We start from the raw sequence: 16,743 nt of genomic DNA on the forward strand, positions 1-16,743 counted from the left end.
TCTATAGTAACTCATCCATCACTAGCTAAAGTAACTTGACCATCACTAGCTATAGTAACTCGACTAACATTAGCTATTGCAACTCATCCATCACTAGCTATAGTAACTCATCCATCACTGAACATGTCAATAACAACAACAACTTGGAAATCACTAGCACCTAGCTCCAATAGATAGAATGAACAAAGATTATCAGGACAGCAAGATAACCTAAGATGCTCCTACATTACAAACTATTTTTAAAAAGTAGATAAAAATGAATTATACAATACCTTTTTTCACTCTCATGGGAAGACTACATTTCCATACATTTGCTAAATAGGCCAAAATTCAATTCAAGTCAAAGTCAAAAGTTGAATCCACATAGTTGAATCGACATGTAAATAAAATATCTTTCAATTAATTATGCAATTTCATTTTGGTTTTTCAACCTACATGTTGAAATGATAGGTACAATATTAATTACATCTCAAAAGCCAATTATTGACCAAAATATCGCACACAACATGTCATCACATGATTATGCCACAAATGAATATACTCAAGAAGTTGACCTACACTCCAAAATTCATTTTATCTTATGATTACATCAAACATAAATTTAAGTGTCATACCTTAATGAGAATCATAGAAAATGTCGATCTACATGTCATACATGGAATGATAAATGCATCATACAAGTATAATACCATATGTCATGTGATCCACTTAAATTTAGTGAATCGTCTAGGTATGCCACTAGTTACGTGGTTATCTATTAAAAGACCCACTTTGTTCATTATTGTGACTTAGGCCCTCAAGTCCATCTTGTCACCACAATATTTCAAGGAAATTTTTTGTCAAATAATGTTACATATTAACAATAATATTCATAGTTTTATTTAAGTGTTCTTAACAAACATATTTTCACATGTTGTGATGAATGATGTACTCATCATTTAATCATCACATAAGATATGGTTGAAGTGCTTTCATGTCTAACCATGAAGCCTTACACTCCCTCGGGATTCTACCTACCTTGTATATCCAACACTGCAATTCCCAAATAATACAAAGGGCAATTCCTTGGAATCCTACCTAATACATAGAATTTACAATAGTGGAATGCCCATACAATACCAAAGGCAGGAGGTATCAAGTGCAGCTATAAAACATACTACTTTCCACATATGTCCAAGTAGCCATGATCATGGATGTGGTAGGGAAATATAATATGGGAAAGCATATCAAATAAACATATGCACATACGTTTGGCCAAAGAATTTTAGTACCAACATCACACTGGTAGGTAGAGTGAAAAAGAAAAGCATCACTTCTACCCCTCCTTGTTTGTCCACATTTAGCACCCACACAAGAAGGTAAGATTTCCAATTTTCATATATAAAATGATAGAATTTTAATGCAAAAGGAAGAATGAAATATTCTTTACAATCTAGTCCCTTATACATCCTATCAATGTTTCATGTTGAACATAATGGATGACATCACATCATCATAAAACACACACACCCTGGCCACCTCAAGATCCAATGGATCTTGAGATTGAGATTCAAAATTTCCAATTAAAAGTCCCAAAAGAAGGGACAAAATAAATAAAAATAAAAGTGAACAAGAGTGATAGAAGATAAAGAACCAAGAAAATAGGTGGCTAGGTGGTCACAAAGAACATATAAAATTTGCAAGTTATCCCTTTATTGGTGTTTTAAAATGTTACGCTTCAAATTATCCCAATGAGAACAGAATACATCTAAGGGCAGCTACTTCCCATCTACAACATACCCTTTTAGACACCGGGCCAACTATAAGGCTACACCCTTCTTCTACTTTAGGTTTTGCAAAACCTAGGCGAGTGAATCTCAAATTCTTTATATGATATCAGTGTTAAAAGCATGCAACTGAATCTAAAAGAAGCAAATAAAACCCTTATTTCTCCTATACTTATGCAATAACAAAGATGTGCAATAGAAAATTGCAACTCTATGAAATCCACAAGCTGAGTGAGGGCATCCTTTTAGCTTTTAAATGGAAATGGAAATAGACGATTATAAATTTGATTTTAGTAGATCCCCAAATATGCAACAGTAAGAACAAATTGATCATGTAGTTGATCAATGCCTTATCTATTGGGCAGTTCCATAAATCACACACATACATCTATAATACCAGTGACATATTTCATACATCAAGATATTAGATCTATCATATCACATTTTGAATCAGAAATCAGTGCTCATAAAGACCTCATACTCATGTAGTATCCTTCTCAAATAACAATCAACACTGTCAAATATATCAAGCATTTACTTGGCTCTTTGTTCCAACAACAGAACATATGAGACATACAACCTTAAGGGGATGCAAACTGGTCTAAGTTCTTTGTCCCTAAACCACAAAATATTGCAAATTACAAATATAGGAGATGAGAATCAAAATGAAACTAAGAAGTTTTTTGTTCATTGTATTCATTTCTTTGAAACTATACATTCAAGATGTATACAAATAACTCATAGAACCACTAAATAGACCAGAACTATCTGTATTAACTTTATTTACTGTTATTCATACATGAGAGAATGCTAAAGAAAATGGTGGAATCACAACTCTGGATCCAACCTTGTGGTATCACAGACAAATTGGAACCAACCCCTAGTATCACAGTATTGAAAAATGTCAAAAATTGGAACCCTTACAATGAGAGAAAGAGAAAGATATAGGAAAGGAATGAAATCCTGGATCTGATCTAGAAATGACATGTGTCCACTTGAATCTCCATTCCCTATTGTTTTAAAGCCTCTCTCTCTTCTATCTACAAGTGAAATCACAAAGGAACCTCGTCATTGTATCTCAACAAACTTAAAATATCTAATCCTTAATGATGAAAAACCCTTGTTCTACTAAAATATCATATATGCATTTGAAATGTTAATAAATGATTAATTAAAATTGATCTAGAGGTGAACCATCCCTAATTGAATCCTTATTACCTCTGGCATTCCCCTGGTTCACCACTTTGCCAAAAATTAGATCTAAATTGCCTTAACTGAAATAAGGTTGAAAAATAGGCACCTGGTACAAAACCCTAAATAACTCAAACCAATGGCTTCATGTGCAAAAAAAAAAACCTCAAAAATAGAAAATTCCCTTTCTCCCAGTTCCAATGGTATATGATAGTGTTATGTTGGCGCATCAAAGATTCCCAAAAAATTAGTTTGAAAACAAGCTCCTGGATTGGTTTTCAGGTCTGCATCTCATTTTGAATATTTGATTTTAGCCTAAGGTTAAAATTTTAGGTTATAACTCTACTTTTATTTTAAATGGTTTGTACATGCCTTTGTGAAGAAATTAATAAAATATTTGATTTTCTGCACTTTTTGAATTTTTCCTTCAATTATCTCTCTGAGTCAAACCTATTTGATTTTTTATGACATGTGTCACCACACCATTGGTTAGGCTCTGTACTGTCACTACCACCTCACCTATCTATTGGGCACCCTACCACCTCATCACCACATGGTGCTTCCTAATTGGCTCGTTGGACTGCTCACCAGGTTCTGACACAGTACGATGTGTCATCATTTTATTCATCGTCACATTCCTGCATTTCTTAACCTCTAAGCATCTTCATTTTGCAAGAATGTGATAGCTGTCAGATTTTCCACATGTTGTGATCTGGTGCACTAACTTTCTCAGTGCCACATCATCATCTCATGTTACATGTCACCTTGTTACTTTGTCACTTTGGTTATCTTCCTCACATATTTGTCTTGTGACATAGCGACATCTATTGGATATGACACATGTCACAATCTTGTGCCTCTCATCTTGGACCTGCCATGTCACTATTGACCTCAAACTTCATGCCATGTATCTTCTCACAATTGGTCCATTTGGATGTTGATGTCATCACTTGCCTCTTTTTTATTCAAACTTCATGCCATGTATCTGCTTACAATTGGTCCATTTGGATACTGATGTCATCACTTGTCTCTTTTTGATTCGTCCAGTCATTCAAAATTTATTCCTTGTTTGTTGAGCTAGCCTAACAAACCCCACTTGCGAGCTTTGTGGCTTACAAAATCCAATGTCTTTAAGACACTTAATGAAGTATTCATTGAAGTATTTAAAATGAAAAATAAACTCCCCCAACATTTTAGAGCTTCTTCACTGCTTTCCAGTGATAAGTGGATAGCTCTGCAAAGGGATTGAGCAACCGTGGCTTTCCCTCTGACTTGATTTTTTTAACTCTTTGTATTCATGTTTTGAATTGAACCTTGTCTACTATTTTAAACTATAATAATGGAAATCAAATGATGGGAAGTTTGAAAATATGGAAATTGGGCCTCTTAGACAATCTCTTTTCCTTTAACCCTTTTCACATGGGAAGAGATTCAATAGCCATCGAGAGTTCTAATGATCGATACGATATCTTTATAGAGCTTAAACATTTTAAAAAATTATGTCTCCTATGGACTTTCCCAAAACCCTCCATTTTCTAGCTTCCACCCAAATGTTACTTCCCTTTACAAAACATTGGCTCATGGGTTCCCTTGCTTCTTTAGTTGTATTCGCTTCAACACTTCACCGCTTCTTAATAAAAACTTCTCTTTGCCTTCAAAGATTCCTATGAGAAAGGCTTACTTAAATTGTACATGAAGTAAACTACCACTTTGGAACCAAATTCTTGTGTATGGTCCCCTTGACTCTCACTGTAGCCTTCTAAAGCAAAGCTCCTCTGCAAAAACCTTGCCTCCTCCTTGTATTAGAGTACAACCAATTCATTCAAAACATCACCATCTTCCCTAGTTCATTGGCAACTGGCATAGTAAAAGTCCCTTGTACTACAATTCTAATGCTTCTAATTCACATTTCTCTGCTCATAAGATGGGCTATGTGAATCACTTCATCTCCCAGGCGTAATTCCATACAGAGCTTTCCACAATTTAGAAACAATGAAAGGCATTTGGGAAACATCACAAAGATGGAGGATATTTTAATCTTGTAGGGGATTGATTTTACTAAGAATTCTCTTATCTACATTTCATATTACATCTTATGCTTGTTAATGTGGAGATAGGTTTATCTTATAGTCATCTCCAATTGAAGAAAATGCAACCCATTTTTTAGAAACTCACGTATTGTACACACTCTGCATGTTCTTTTTTTTTTAAATGCAATGGCTTAACCTGTCTCTGGCTAAAGAATCAGCTCCACATCATAGTACAACTACCTCAGGATCATAGATAACCTTTCCCAAATCCAATGCTATTTCAAAACTTGAAAACATGAAGAAAAAATGTCTCCACAATTGTGAAAAGAAATAATCAAAGACCCTAAAATTATGTAAAAATCCCTCCTCCACACCATTTCCATGATGGACATCAACATCATCACCCAAGACACGCTTGCGATACTTACAAAAACTCTAGAATGGATGGAACAGTGTCATTTATATAGCCAAATCCAAATGCCTCACACTATCTTGGATGAATATGATCTCTGACCCAAACAATAACAATATAACATTTTTCACTATTAAGAATAGCAACACATCCATTTTATTTTTGATGATTATGTTCATATGCAAAAACATCAACATGAAAAGAATCGTTATAATATCTTTTAAAACACCTTCAATTCCTAATGTCCTACCAATTTGATGAAATCAATCGGACCCTAAAGCGGGTCTGGCTTTAAAAAAAAATTGAAACAACTGACATATTAAATTGATCCACTAAGCTCACCTCATATATTGAAATCATTTTGAAACATTGATTCAACTCTCAAAAGTCACTTTTAATCATTTCATGCAAACTGATAAATTCGTGCTGAGAGGTCCTCTGACTAGCCTTAAAAACTAACTTAAACATCTAACTGAGCTTTGAGACCTGGCATTTACATTCTTTGATGCAAATAATTCCAGCCTACAAAATCTCACCTCATGAAAATCACTCAATCAAAAGATATTGACCATCAAATTTTCCTTCTTAAAATTGTCTGCAAGCAAACATATCAGAAAACCATAAAATGCATTTGGTTTTGGCTTTGAAAATAGGTCAAATTGACACTTGGGGGCATGAAAACTGGGGCATTGGTTAACTATCATGAGTAGATTATAAATCTATGATTTGGTCTCATGACGAATAATAGGCACATTTGGAAAGCGGTCAAAGTGGGCTACTTAGATTTGCAGGATTGGGAACAATGGCAAAATATTGATTTGTGCAAATAGAATGGACCTGGAAAATTGTGCAGATGGATTCGTCAAGACTTACAAACTGGCACACTTAAAGAATTTTTAGAGTATAATATAGAGGTATAGTCCATTTTATCTCACCTATGATGGATTCAAAATTATGACATCTTGAATAGGGGTACCGATCAATCTACATTTCTTGACACCAGTAAAACTTTACAAATTGCATTTGGAATCCCATTTGAAAACTGATCAAACAGATTCATCATAAGCTCAAATCTGAAACACAACAATTCTTTGACCTTCAAAATGGAATGCAAAAGGAATTTTCTCATTTTGGTCAACTAGGTCAAAGTTATAATTGGTCAAACAGGGCCTCCTAGAATTTTGAACAATTAGCATTAGCATGAAGACAGTAAACAACTAACTTCGGGGGATTCAAAACCTAGTCAAAACATATTGAAACAACTTGAAAATAAAAAATTAGGTTCTCTTATATGCGTAATAAATACCTCTTAGGCCTCAAAAGGATAGTCAGGCACACATGCATTAAATGTGCTCATAGGGCTTGATTTTTAGAATGGTACTCAAAATCAGGGCTTCAATTTTGAGTAGCAACACCCTTCATCACTTTAAAATTTATAAAAACTAAAAGATCACATGATCAAATCAAAATTAATTTACATAAAACACAACAACTTACTAGTCACCACAAGGAGTAGAATTATTGTGACACCTTGTGTCCAAGGAGTGCTAAGAATATGACCAAACTTCAAAAATATGCATCACATCTTATTAATTAAATATTTTCTTTTACAATTTCATATCCTAAATGCAAAATACAATATGCAATGACTTTACAAACAAAATCCCTTGTTCTTCCTTCATACCAAACTAGATTATTCCAAGAACAATGTAAGACATATTTCCATTGTTATCACAAGTCAAGTACATAACCTTATAGACATTCCTAACCATCAATTTACTACCTCAATGGATAATATAAATTTAAACCCTTGTTGCCTCACAATAATCAAATGCTTTATTTTTAAATCTAAAATGCATATAGTGTAGATACAAAACTCATGAAATCCTTCCCACGTGAGGTACTCAAATTACCACTGAATCCAGGAAAGCTCCATTTTGACCATCTTCAAATGAATGTAAGTTCAATCCAAGATCAAACATACTTAAGGAGCATGTTGGTGTTTGAAAATGTTACCTGTTTCCAATTATCCCCATGAGAACCTGACATATCTAGGGGCAACTAACTCCCATTGTAAACATATCATTTCAGACACAGGGCCAACTATAAGGCATGACCCTTCTTCTTCTTTAGGCTTTGCAAAACCTAGGCGGGTGGACCTACAGATTCTTTATATGGTACCAGTTGTCAAAGCATACACTGAATCTATTATGAAGTAGATAAAACCCTTATTTCTCCTAATAACTCATGAAATAACATAAATCTACAGTAGCTAAATGCAGATCTAGGAACCTCATAAGCTGAGTGAGGGCATTCTATGATAACTCTTCAACATGAAAGGGGAAAAGCGTTTGATTAATGATGTTGAGTTTCAACAAATCCTCAAAAATGCATCAGTATAACCAGTGATCCTATAACTGATCAGTGCCTAATCCATTGGGCAATTCCATGAATTCAAAACATACATCTATGACATCAGGACGTATCTCATATACCCAGACATCAGATCTATCCAACCACCTTGTGATTCAGACATCAGTGCTCATTCAGGTCTCATTCTCATGAAATATCCTTCTCAAACAACCAATAACCTTGTTTAAACATATCGAGCATTTACTTGGCCCTTTGGTCCAACAGCAAAATACATCAAACATACAACTTGAAAGGGATGCAAATGGGTCTCAAATCTTTGTTCCAAAACCACATAAGACTTACAGATTGCTGAGATATGAGATAAGAACCAGAACAAAACTAGTGAAATTGTTGCTCATATGTATTCATTTCCTTGAAACTATACATTCAGATGCATAAAATTAAAACATGAAACAACCTAATATCTCAGAACTATCTATATTATCTTTACAACTGTTGTTCACATGAGAGTTCTACTGAAGAAAATGTGTGGTATCACAGTATGGGAACATATCAAAATACTGGAACCAATGGTCTCACAGTGCAAAAATTGGAATCCCTAATGGTATCACAGCAATGAACTTCTTCTTCCCAGAAATTGGAACCCATTGGTTTCTCAGTAACAAAAATTGGAACTAGAACCCTTCACATGGAAGAAAGAAAGAATAATATAGAAGAGAAAGAATTTTCGGATCTGATCTTTACTTGACAAGTGTGCACTTGAAATTCAATCTTCTAGCAACTGAAAACTTCGTCCTTCCTTCTCCATCTTGATCTGATTTGATTTCATCATTGCCTTGTAACTAATTTGCAAAATATCTCTACCTAATGATGAAATTCTTTGAATCACCAAAATATCTGATTTGCCTCAATGAAATACTGATGAAATTGAGATTCAATCTGATTAGAAAATGGTTAATATTGCCTCAAATATCATTTTCACTTCCTTTTAACCGTATTCAGGTCATTTCCATGCTAGAAAACAACTCTGAATATTGACACCTGAATTTGGTTGCAATCTGGGAACCTGAAAGAAAACCTCCTGTAGCTTGAACCAGCTACTACCTGTGCAAAAACTGACTCTAGAATCGGATAGTTCATCTTTTTTCGATTTCAGCGATATATTGGAGTCCATGTTTTGCTTACAGAAAACCCTTAGAATCTTATTTTGAAAAATGCCCCTCTGTTATAACTATCAGGTCTACAACCCATTCAGTTTTAAATTTTTTGAAAAATTTAAAATTTTCTAAAGTTAAAACTTTAGAAAAATGCCCTTTTGAAAATTAAAATTTCTAACGTACATTTTTGCTTGAGAAAGAAATTTAAAAAAATATATTATGACTTTCATATTTTTCCTTGGCTTTTAAATTTGAGGTCAAACCTCTCTTGACCAAGCACCACGTGTCATTTGTTGATTGGTCGACCTCTCAAACTCAGTACCACATCATCACTGGGCGGGCCCATGCCACATGGCAAAATCCCACTTTCCTGCATTACTTAAATCCCTACAACTTCATATTGCGGGGATGCACAGAGCGTCGGATCTTGCCACGTGGAAAAATCTTGTGCCTCCATTTAAACTGCTCGTTCTTGCCATGTCATCATTCGCAGGACCCACCATGCCACGTGGCACTCAAGCACATTCCCATATTGTTTAACATCCTCGTAACTCTATTTTTCGGGCGTGTGCTAACCCTTGGATCATGACACTTAGCGCAATCTGGTGCTTCTATTGCCACATCAGCGCACTCGTTTCTTTGTGTAAAATTTAGCACTAGCTCAAAATTTGACGTTATCTGGCCAACTACGGGCCCCACCTCCTGAACTACGGCTTCTCAAAAGCCTCTGCCTTGAATTCACAATATTTGTTGTGTTCATTTCTATTTGAAGTGTTAAAAACATATTTTCCCAGCCAATGTGGGATAATGGCCTGTGACGGCTTTTCCCTTCGTTCTGCGCTTGCTTGCATATTGGCATGCATGCGAAGTGTTCTTTAGCTCTGTCAGCCTATTTTAAAACAAATTCTTTTACATTTAAGACACGAAAATGCCTCCTCTGCTACTAGACATCCTTTCCATGTACGTGGGGTCTTTGACACTTTGCATGGTCCTACCTTTAATGTCAACTTCTTATATGTTGCTCTCGCAGAACGCACATACTGTCTTGAACCTAGAGGTGGTCATCGGTTTGAGTCACATCCCCATCGCTCTGAAAAACTTTCACTTTCTCTACTAACCTTTGGCAAAAAAAAAAAGCAAGAACAGGGCAACATAGCAATGAGAAATAATTCTCCTACTGTTTCAATCAGGCTGGATGGAAGGCTTACGTTAGCTTCCTTAAAGCATCAACTTTGAACATGCCACCCTCTTTGTAATGTTGATCTTCTTACTGACATCTTCCATGTTATTTTTACCTATGGCTTTGAATTCTAACTTAATGCATGGGTTGCGCTTTGTTGATGGCTTCTCCCTTTTTGATTTCCTTGGCATCTTGTTGGACACCAAAATGTACATGCACAAACTCATTATAAAATTGTTTTGCACAATTATCCAAAGTGGTCTTGCATTTGGCTGAGCTTCGAATCCACCTTCTCCCTTGCTTTCACTGTCGTAGGTCTGTGACTATTCGAATGCACTTTTGGCTTGGGCGGCTTCATCTGCAGCTTCTCCTTTTCACTTCATTTTTCTCCATTTCATGGATGCCCTTTATTCTGCCTTGACTGCTCCTCCTCATGCATGGAGCTTCCTTTTAATTGCTAGATCTTTGCACCATTAATTTGCGTAGGGCTTTTCTTAACAGGGCGTGATCTGTCTCTAAAAGGTGTGGGATCTGCTCTCTGATTGGTGATCTTTGATTCAACGTTGACTGGCTTAGATCTTTGCTATTCCTTTTGAATAATGCTCTATCCCATCTCTTTAAATTGGCTCCTTATTCCTCATTAGTTCATTGCATAAGAAGCTCAATGATTTGTGGTAAAAATGTTCCATGCAGGCCATCTTCAATGCCCTTAGAAAGAAAATTGTAGTACCATCCTACCTCAAGAAGTTTGTATATAGAAACCTTGCAGCCTTGAACCCAATATCAAATCCACAAAAGGATTCAATGACTATGGCAATGAGAAAAGCCTTGAGGTGCTCATGAGGATACTTTAAGTTAACCTTTTAGGATTTAGAAATTGCATTTTACTTGAGGGCAGTAGTTTCCTTAAAGCATCGACTGTTGTCACCATTCCCATTACTTGGCTCCTCATACCAAGAAGCCAATATGTCTATATCTAGTGTATTAGGGCTGATCATGACCATCTGTTTCAGGTACAGATGATGATGCATGTTGTAAAAAACCACATGATATAGAAGATTTGTCTACTTTCAAGCTTGAAAAGCTTGTGTATGAAATCAGTTGGGCCCCAAAGTGGGACCGACTAAAAAAATTTCACTTCCGAACAACTGATACTCCAGACTGACCAAATGAACACCTTGAACTGATTTGAATCAAGTTCGATCAATAATTTGAACTTTAAAACTCATTTTGACTCTTATCTGCAGACTGTCACTTTTGAGTCAGGGGGTCTGTTGACTGGCCTTAAAAACTAACCAAATCACCTGATCAAGCTCTGAAATCTGACACACTGAATCTTTGTTCTAGACTCTTGCATCCCGTCAAATCTTGTCTCATGAAAAATCCCAAGTCAAAAGATATTGACTGTCAAAGTTGCCCCTCCAAATTTACCTACAAACAAACACGTCAGAAAACCATAAACTGGGTTTGGATTTGGCTTGGAAAACTGGGCAAATGGGTACATGGGGAAATTAAAACTGAAACACTAGTTCTCTGTCATGAGGACATTATGGATCTACAATTTAGGCTCATGACGAATAACTGGATGAATTTGGCAAGCGTCTGAAGTTGGCTACGTGGATTTTTAGGACAAGAGACAATGACAACATAACAATTTTTACGAATGGAATTGACTTGGTAAAGTGTGAAGTCGGATTCATCAAGTTCTACAAACTGGCACACTTGTAGTATTTTCAGAGGACAACACAGTGGTATGATCCATTCAATCTTATTAATCACGGGTTAGGAGTTATAATGTCACGAACAGGGGTCCTAAAAAATTTGCAAATGCTGACACCAGTAAAAAGTCATAAATTGCATTTGGAATCGCATTTGAAAACTGATCAAACGGATTCGTCAAGACTTAAAAATTGAAACAAGACCAGTCTCTGATGTCTATAGTGCAACGCAAAAGGAATTGTAGTATTTGGGTCAACTGGTCAAATGTTATAACACGTCAAACAGGGCTTCCCAGAATTATGTGCAAAGTGCAAAAGCATGAAAACAGTAACTGACCAATTTTAAGGGATTCAAAACCTAGTCAAACAGATTCAAAATGACTCAATATCTGAAACATAGGTTATCAGGTATGGATACTAGATACTCTCAAAGGGGTAAGTCATGACGCATTTCTAGGTGCAAGATATTTAGGTGCAAACACAACCTCCTATTGCTGTCCAACACTTAAGTGAAAATGCAAAATTGATACTAGCTCAAAACAGAACTTTGCCAAATGACTTGAAATGACAATTGAACTTCATGGAATGCATAAACAGGCTGAATGGAGGGTGTTAGAAACATTGAACACCATTTAGGCCTCATACTGATAGCCAGGTACGTACGCATTTTAAAAGCGTTTAAGGGCTTGATTTTTCAATGGGGCTCAAAAATTGACCATGCAATTTTTAGTCCCAACAGAGCATCTAATAATTCTATGTTGAAAGTAATAATTACTAAGAGACACAAAATGTAACCTAGTTTCATAAACTGAGTTAGTTGACTTATAATTGTGTGTCCAGCATACTAAACTCAAGTTCTAAGTGTGGAACCAAGAGCTTAGATACCATAAGTAAAGACTTCCCTTGCAAAACCAATGCTACATTAGCATTCTCTGTAGAACACAAAAAATTCAATGCGTCAAGGTCTTTTAAATATCAACTAGTCAACATGAATTATCAATTATCATTAAATTTAAAAGAAATACAAATACTAGATACTAGAATACCATGATTGTATGAACAAGATGATCAATCTCAAAGGAACTCCAGAACCTACTCATGAAACATAAGGGCAAGAATATTGTAGGAGTAGTTTACCACCCTACCACAAAGCTGTTAAGATTCCCTATAATATTTCCTGATATGAAAGAAACCCATCCTAGCAAATAAGAAGACTAAACAAGCAAAACTATGAGCAGTAATGGAGTGTTTACAAAAGTAGTGTTAAGAATACACACATTTCAAAAACCATATCTTAACAATATAATATGAACAACTTTTCCTTAGTTATTAATCTCTTGACATGCTCTCATATTAAACACCTCAAAATATAGCATGACTAAATCCAACAGGGAGTTACATGCATGCCTATTAATAAACATGGACAACAACCCCAAGAGACATTAACTTACAACAATCAATCCCATAATTTAACTAGAACCCTTTTATTAACCACATCTACTATGTTTATAAACAAAGAGTTCTTTTTTTTCAAATCAAGTAGTAGAAAATTTACATTCAAAGGATTATATATATCTTGATCAATTATAGTCTTATGCAACCTTAATGAAGTTTCAAAAGAGCCCCTTTAAGAGTAGTCATAACTTACTCAGTGTTATCGACTTCAAGGGAAAAATATAAAAGAGAAACTCACATTACAGTCATATATAAACAACACACCCTTTCTTTAGCTAGATTGAACATAAGTCTTGTTGGTATCTCTAACTATTGTTGTCTATTGGTATCAGAGGAAAAGGGAAAGAGTCTAGAAAACTCTTTAGAAATGTTTAAATAGATAGATCTAGAACCCTATTTTTATTATCATGAGAGAGAAACAATCATGAAGGAGAAAGACATAAAGTGAACAAGATATTTGTGCGATCATAGAGAAGATCAAGGTGATAGTGCAAACATTGTAGAGGAAGCAAAAGAGTTTAGTTATAAAGAACTGAGGAACCAACCTTATGAAGAAGTGAAAGATAGTAAAACTATATCATATCAAAGATCATATCATATTGAAGAGAGGAGATCCAAAATAAGCTTATCAAAGAAAATGGAGGGTCTAGTAATGAATATTTTTAAATAGATTAAGTCAAGGATATGTTCAATCTAAGATTGGTTTTGACTATTGTTGGCGCTCAAAATTGCCTTCCCGATTTTGAGCACCATAAAAAAAATCAAGCCCTTAAACGCTTTTTAAATGCATATGTGCCTGGTTGTACTCGGCTATCCATTTGAGACCCCTAAGGTGTTTAATGCTTCTAGCACCTTTCATTCAGCATGCCTAAGCGTTTCATGAAGTTAAATTGAGTTTTTGAGTTATTTGGCAAAGTTCTGTTTTGAGCTAGTATCAATTTTGCATTTTCACCGAAGTGTCAAACAGCGATAGGAGGCTTTGTTTGTAAATGAATATCTCGCACCCATAAATATTTTGTGATTCACCGCTTTGGGAGTATCTAATATCCATACCTGAGAACCTATGTTTCAGATTTTGAGTCATTTCAAGTCCGTTTGAATAGGTTTTGAATCCCTCAAAGTTGGTCAGTTACTGTTTTCATGCTTTTGCACTTTGCACACATTTCTGGGAAGCCCTATTTGACGTGCTATAACTTTGACCCAGTTGAATAAAATGGTAAATTTCTTGTTGCATTGCATGGTAGATGTCAGAGACTTCCTATGTTTAAATTTTTAAGTCTTGACGAATCCGTTTGATCAGTTTTCAAACGCGATTCCAAACGCAATTTATGACTTTTTACTGGTGTCAGCATTTGCAGATTTATCAGTACCCCTGTTCGTGGCGTTATCACTCTTAATCCATGATTGGTGAGATCGAATGGATTGCACCCCTATGTTGTCCTCTGAAAATACTACAAGTGTGCTTGTTTCCAAATCTTTACGAATCCATTTGCACACTTTTCCAGGCCAATGCCGTTTGCTAAAATCACCTTTCAGTCAATGTTCCTAGTTGCAAAATTTTGAGTAGCCTATTTTGAACGTCCGCCATTTTGAGCCCCGTGATTTTTCGTGAGCCCAAATCACATTTTCATAATGTCCTCATGACAAACAATGAGCGTCCCAATTTTTGTTTCCCCATGTGCTCATTTGCCTAGTTTTCCGAACCAAATCCAAACCTAGTTTATGGTTTTCTGACATGTTTGTTTGCAGGTAAATCTAGAGGGTCAACTTTGATAGTCAATATCTTTTGACTGGGGATTCTTCATGAGACGAGATCTGACAGGATGCAAGAGTCTAGAACAAAGATTTAGTGTGTCAGATTTCAGAGCTTGATCAGGTGATTTGGTCAGTTTTTAAGGCCAGTCAACAGACCCCCTGACTCAAAAGTGACATTCTGCAGATAAGAGTCAAAATGAGTTTTAAAGTTCAAATTATTGATCGAACTTGATTCAAATCAGTTCGAGGTGTTTATTTGGTCAGTCTGGAGTATCAGTTGTTCAAAAACAAAAAAAATTTAGTCGGACCTACATTGAGGCCCGACTAGTATCATACTAATAGACATTGGGGTATTAAAGTTTCCATGAAGGGATTTTAATGGTGTCATCATTACATGTTTTGGTGTGAAAATATTTTCTTTTCCCTCAAGATTAAAATGGCATAATGGATCAATACACAAATGCCTCTATGGTGCATTCCTTCTTCAAATTTAAAAGGAAAGGTTTAAATAATTTAAAGGGCTTATATAGTTTTAACTATATAATGTTTTAAAAACTCTCCATTCTAAACAACCAAATAGAGCACACATTTATGGAGAGAACACATGCATGTAAAAGCAAAACACCAGTTTCAAAGGAGCAATCGGCAGTAAGCATGAAAGCTTCAATGAAAATCAGACAAATTTTAAGCTCGTGTGAAGTTAACAAGAAAGCCGCAGTAAGAAACAAATGAAATGCCAACCAAATCACGTCCTAGCAAGCCGCTCCAAATAGATAAGCCACACAGGTAGTTAAAAGAAGCTTCATGTTCAAAAATGGAGAGTCGTCCATGGCACAAGGAACTCACGAAATGTACAGTGAGCACACACATTTTAAAAGACACCAAAGATAGCATCAGAACTCACGGCAACCAGTGGTATGAAAGGACAAGTTTGCAAGAAAATGAAGCCTCCCACCAAATGAAGCAGAGGCCATAGTTTTTGAGAGAAAAGAAAATGACTTTCATGTTTCATCAAAAGGCTAAATGGGAGTAGCCGTCCAAGCATTATAAAAAAGAAGCACTTCCCCTAAATAAATAAAAAACGCAGTCAATAGCAACATAAAGGAGCCTTAGGGACAGTTTAAGGTAGGAACATTAACATCGCAAAGGAGCATCTCACGCCCACAACATAGTAAAGGCAGAGCATACAGATTTGAAAACCCACGATAAAGGGAGGGTGGCCTTCTAAACCAAGAAACAAGGGAGCCATTTGAAGGCTTAAGAATGCTTAGCCACACAACTAAACACACATTCTAAAAGCTGCAGTCAAAACGCTTTATCCCACATTGGGTGGGTGACGAAATATGTTATATTTTAAATACTATTGCACAAGGAATGGTTAACATCTTAAGACAATGGCTTTTAAAGCCAAGCTCGCATGTGGGGAAACTAAAGATAGCTGGCAGGTCGCTAAAGCCAAATTTTGGAAAGAATTTCAAACATGATGACATGGCGCAAAAAAGTCCAGCAGCGCCCAGATGTTGACAAGTGTCCCGATCGAAGGGTTGTCGTTTCCTCGCCATACGAAAATGCTCGCCAGTTAACTATAGCGAGATAGCGAGGCTGATATGGCAAGGGTGAGGTGGAGATGATGTGGCAGCGAGCAAGATGATGATGTGGCGCCCAGCTGTGCAAAGCTCAAACTAGTTAAAAGATGACATGTGGCA

The 16,743-nt window shown here is 35.9% G+C and overlaps 1 pseudogene; it reads right to left on the reverse strand.

The window, feature by feature from the left end:
- Positions 1–9,788, reverse strand: part of LOC149559625 (T-complex protein 1 subunit eta-like) — a 51,647-nt pseudogene extending 41,859 nt beyond the window's left edge.
- Positions 9,789–16,743: the final 6,955 nt, after the last annotated feature.

This window comes from Cupressus sempervirens, chromosome 4 (assembly GCF_028749045.1).
Source record: "Cupressus sempervirens isolate cs-2001-9-10 chromosome 4, ASM2874904v1, whole genome shotgun sequence".
Classification (NCBI taxonomy): Eukaryota; Viridiplantae; Streptophyta; class Pinopsida; order Cupressales; family Cupressaceae; genus Cupressus; species Cupressus sempervirens.